This window comes from Sciurus vulgaris (genome assembly GCF_902686455.1).
Source record: "Sciurus vulgaris genome assembly, chromosome: 4".
NCBI classification, from domain to species: domain Eukaryota; kingdom Metazoa; phylum Chordata; class Mammalia; order Rodentia; family Sciuridae; genus Sciurus; species Sciurus vulgaris.
In genome coordinates, this window is record NC_136464.1 from 76,297,020 (window position 1) to 76,303,019 (window position 6,000).

Consider the following 6,000-nt stretch of genomic DNA (forward strand, 5'->3'; position numbering starts at 1 on the left):
AATAAATAGTCATGATCTATTTTTAAGAGATATTTTTCTCTTCCACCCATACTGACTCCATTTTCCCTGATCAAACACTTGAGATTTTTTTAGTGTGGTTTTTAAAAAATATCCTCTACCACCTCACCATAGAAGACCTCTTTGCTCGCGTTGAATTTTTCATGTTAATCTGAATGCCTCATGACTTTCTATGTCTCTGTTAAGCTTTGTTGCCTTTCTTCTGTTTCTCCTTTTTTCTCATCAGTGAAGATATTACAGAATTTTATTAACAGTTATTTGCTCACTTTCCTCTGTGTTCAAAGAACTCTGTAACTGTATTAGATCATATATTCTCTTATGGGGTTTTCCTATACATGATTTCTCAGGATAGGCTCATCCTCCTCAGTACACTCACCTGCTAGCAAGTGTTAAGTCAGTTTGTTGAAAGAGTGAATGAATGAATGAGTGAATGAAATACTTGTAATTTTAATCTGTGGTCTATGAGCTGTACTACAGTGATAAGAAATAGGATGCTAGTACCCAAAATGACATCAAACAGTAAGGGTGAAGTTTTATATTTTATTTGGCATAGTTGAACAATAACCTTTGTATATATCACTGATATTCTTTAGTTCTTTGTAATTTTAGAGTACAGAGAAACACCAAAACATGAGGGGAAAAATTCAGGAGAATTTGAAAATTATACAAATATAATTGACATAGCTTTTCAAGATTGATTTTGTTCTAACTTGTGTGAAAATAAGTAGAAATATATGCCTTTAAAAAAATCATTTTGGTTATATACAATACCAGGATGCATCTTGACATAATCATAAAACCATGGAGCCGAACCTGTTTCAGTTAAGTCCCCAGCACTCCCTCTACTGGCACCCCAGCTCACCTCTCTTCACTCCACCAATCCCTCTATAGTCCATTGACACTTTTTTTTAACTAGTGTCCTGTGGATACAGCTATGCTGGGACCCACCACCTTGCTTCACCGATGTAAGCACATATGAAAGTTCTGTCAGATTCATTCCATTGCTTTCCCCCTTTCCCATCCTCAATTCCCTTCCTCTACTCCACTGATTTTTTCCTCTATTTTGATGAAATCCACTCTCTTTCTCTTAAATTCCCTTACTATATAAGCAAATTTAAGACAAATCCTTACTTACAAGATATAAAGAACTAAAGGTTTGAGTCTCCGAAAATATTCTTTAAAGGAAAAAGTCAAACTCGAAAGAACATATGTCAGAAAATAAGCTTTATTTATTTTAATGTCTTTTAATGGTGCTTTAACTTTTATTTCCAGTATATAGTATTATACGGGCAATATCACATAAGTATATTTTAATGTTAGCTCTTGAAACAAAAATTATTAAAATATTATTTTTAAATAGAATATTCTACTGGCTACTATAAGTATCCTACATACTGCTTTATCACAATGTAATACATCCATATCAATGTTTCATTATTTGTTTTAGGCTATGAGCAATACAGCCTAAAACTCACTACTTCCCTAGAAATTGAATGTATCTTGGGGATTGCAGACATAAGCACACATGTACCAGACCTTCAGCTAGTCTGATAAATGGTCCAGTGTTTTTTTCCCAAATCAGCTGGGACAAGTCAGGTGACAAATGATTTCCATTAGCTTCAGCAGAATGGAAACAAAACAGATCAAAACAAATGATTTGCAGCAAGTTTAGATCATAAATTTCCTTTGCCCTCCTTCATCATCTTAATACAGAAGCTTTTTTTCTTTTCATACCTGAAAAAAAGTCATTAGAGAATTGAAAATTCTAGTTACAGCAAACTATCCCTGATTTAAGGTGAGACCATTTTAATGCACTATTAATTTTATCTAATGGTACATAACAATATTATTTTAAAATACGACAAAGACTAACAAGGTTAATGAGCAACATTCCAGAAAATTAATTTAAACTACAGGTTGTGTAAAAACCATAAAATTAAGTCTACAAAGTGAACTTCCTTGTTTCTATTTTAATTTAAGACTTTCAATAGTTAAATATTTTTCTTTAGTCCTATTTCCTATTTATTATAATTGTTTTTTGGTTAGCAAATTTATCTTCCCTTCCTTGTCTCATGTTCAAAAGATACGTTTTACTTTCATGCATCATTTTCAATAGTATCAAATTATGGAAAATAAGAAAAGGAGGGAGGGGGAAAGAGAAAAAGGAAGAAAAAAATCAAAAAGTAAATTATAGTTACTTTTCTCTTTGCCTGAATTATTTCTAATTAAATAGCTTCTTATATAATTGTGGGGGCATTTGCAAAGTCCCAAAGGACCACATTTAATGATTACCAAGGGAGTCTTGGCAGATAATTGATTATTTATTTATATAACTTTGTAGACCCATAAAGATCTGTGCATAAAACTATCAATCATGCTACATGCACCAAGAGCATCATTCTGAACAATGTTCTTCCATACCAAGAGAAAATGTATGAAGTCATTCACTGCACACACAGGACTCCTCTCACTGCTGTTATGAAAAGGTAATATTTACCTCGGCATGGAAAAGGTAGCTCAAGCCTACCACTACTACCTGGGAGATTGCAAGAGGAGAGCAGCCAAGGCATACCAGAGTCTCCAGTTGAACATTATTGTAACTGCATGAACAAGGCCAAAAGGGCAGTACCTCAGCTTCCACCACCGTCCCACAAAATCAGCTAACCTGTCTCAAAACTATCAGATATTACTTTATTATTTAAGTCTCAGCAAGAGAAGTCATTTTATTATTCTTTCACTACAAGAAGAGAAAGTCAATTTGAGATGAACATAGGGAGACAAATAAGCAGATAGCTGGTTTGCTTTTGTGATCCAAATAGCTTTGTGGGAAGAGGTATATCTAGGAGCTAGGTCAGAACAGGTTATGAGTACACCCCCAAGAGTAAATCTTCTAAGAGAGCTTCAAAATTTCCCTGAAGTTTTATAGTAATTTGAAATAATTTTCTAGACTTGTAATATGGTTCTTTGAGAGGGTTCTAGACCTTGTCTGCAAATCTGGATTCAGTTCTAACTCCATTCTTGATTCGCTGTATGATCTCTAAAAATCAACAAAATAGTTGTTCTTCAGGCTATTTGAAAAATGGAAAAATAATATCCAGCCCATCTACCCATTAATGCCTTTAAGCAGCTGGATTTCAACTCATATTCATAAGTCCAAAAATGTGTATCAATAAAGCATAATGTTAAGGAACATGGAGTCTAAAACCCAAATTTGCAACTTGCTAGCTATGAAATTCTGGGAAAGTTAATCACCCTCTCAGTGATTCAGATATCAATGTTATCATTGTGATTGATAATGATCATAACTACCTAATAAGATTGTGGTGAGAATTATAGGCATTAATAGATTAATTAATAGGCACTATGTCCTATTGTTTTTAGCTATTATTGTTTCTTCTGTTATTTCTATCATTAATATTGGTGTGTTTACAAGACTAGCAAAGACAGTTTGATAACAGGATTTAGGAGATGATATTAGAGGCTTAGAAGTCTTAAGGAATTTTTTTTTTTTCCAGGAGGAACATTTTATGATCTGCAGACTTTTCAGGTACTTGCTAACATTTATGAAACATTGGAGAACCTCTGTTTGTTTCACATGGGAAGCAAGTATAATATATATTTAAAAATCTGACTATCCTGAGACTGATATGCTAGAGAGAACTTGTATAGAATTTTTGATCACCTAGACAATAGTAAGAATTAACCACCATGAAAATTAGGCATATTAGATACCTCATCTAGTCCAAATAGCAGATAACTTTAGCCTCGTTGGCATCTAATGGGAGCCATAGGAAATACTCCAGGGAGTTGCTGCCCAGCTAAAGCTTTCTTGAACCACAGTCACGTAACATTAAAAGCAAAATAAAGAGGTTTTTCAAGATGGCGGCCTAGAGGGTGGCTGCATTACGTGTTGCTCCAGAACTCAGGATTCAAGAGAGGAGATATTGAGACGCTTGGGACCAACTCAAAGTAGCCGGGTGACTCTCACCCCCTGGGGGGGCATCCCGGATGGGACGGGGGTCCCGGAACGCAGGAAACTTTGTGAAGTAGAACTGCCGGCGAGACGCCCCTCCCCCCGCTGGAGCGCCATAGAGGAGGCCGCTCGGCACAGCGCTGGGACTCGGAGCAGCCACTGGGGCTCCGGCGGCTGCCCGGGGGAGGAGTGGCGGGGAGAACTGTGTGGACTCAGGACACCGGGGCCTGCCCTGAGGAGGAGGAGAGGAGCGTGGCCACTTGGATTCGGAGAGACTGCGCCAGAGCTGCAGGCGGTTGCCAGAGGAGAAGCCGCGCGGAGAGCTGTTTGGAATCAGAACGACGCTTCTGAACCCCGGGGCCTGCCCTGAGGACAAGGAGGAAGAGGAGCAGCCGCTTGGATTCGGGTGACTATACGGGAATTACAGGCGGTTGCCAGAGAAGGGGCTGCGTGGCGAGCTCTGGACTCTGACCACTTCTGAACCCTGGGGCCTGCCCGGAGGAGTAGGAGAAGGAGGAGAACGAGCGCGGCGGGTCCTTTGGACTCCCAGTGACTGCATTAGCGCTCCAGGCGGCGGCTCAAAGGAGAAGGCGAGTGGTGAGTTGTTTGGTCTTAAAGTGACAGCTCCTGAACACAGGGGGACTGCCTGGAGGAGAAGCGTGGTGGGACGCTTGGTCTTGAGGGGCCACACCAGAGCTCCGGGCGGTGCCCAGAGGACCCGTGCAGCGGGTCACGTGGATTCAGAGCCACTCAGAGGGACTGCTCCTGAACACCCGGGGGGTTATCTGGAGAAGGAGGAGGAACGGGGAGGGTCACTTCGACTCGGAGTGATTGATTGCCCCGGGCTACGGGTGGTTGGTGGGAGGAGGAGGCACGAAGTGAGTTTCTTGGACTCCTAGTGACCGCACCGGCATACTGGGCGGCTGTCTGGAGGAAGAGGCCTGTGGCGGGTCTCTGGGACTCAGAGCGATTGTTCGGGGCCACAGGTGGCTGCTCAGAGGAGGGGCCACGCAGCCAGGCGATTAGGTGCAGAACAGGGTCCCAGGATCTAGGAGGCTTCTGGGTGGAAGAGCCACACAGAGACAGGCTTAGGGCGGAGCGAAGGTTCCAGGCCTATGGGCAAATTCTCTGAGGAGGGGCAGCCTAAGGAGATTCATCTGCGAAGGGTGAGGCTCCCAGGCCCAGGAGGTAGGGCCGGGCCCCTGGAAACTTTGCAGAGGAAGGCAGCCCAGCCCAGGCAGTAGCTGTAAATTGAGGGGAACCTCTAGGAGGAAACTGACCAGCGAGACCTCCCCACTGGGTGAGTCTTCCCTGCCTGGTGAGGTTTCCCCACAAGGACGGTAAAACCAGAGACTCAGGCCCAAACAGGCCTTGCCTCAGCCCGCAGCCTAGGTCCCCTTTGGATGACCATTGGTCAACAAGTGGAAGCAACTTCTGCCCACTAGCAGGGAATATACCCCACCTGAAGGCCACCACTCCTAGAGAGGCAGCTTCCTTGTGGAGCACCACATTATCAACCTCCTCCAAGACTTCAGCCTACTGAAGGCTAAGAGGGGATATATATAGAAATCTTCAGGGTCATTGTAAATCAACAGAGAAAATCTGCAATATCTCAGCGGTCCACTGATATCTGAACAACATGAGAAAACAAGGAAAGAAAATGCTGCAAACAAATCTAGATGTTACATCAATAAAACCCAATGACAGCATGGCAGAAGAAATGACAGAAAAGGAGTTCAGAATGTACATAATTAAAATGATCAGAGAAGCAAACGAGGAGATGAAAGAGCAAATGCAAGCATTGAATGATGAGATGAAAGAGCAAATGCAAGCATTGATTGATCGCACCAATCGACAGTTAAAAGAGCAAATACAGGAAGCAAAAGATCATTTCAATAAAGAGTTAGAGATATTGAAAAAAAACCAAACAGAAATCCTTGACATGAAGGAAACAATAAACCAAATTAAGAACTCCATAGAAAGCATATCCAAAAGGATAGAACACCTGG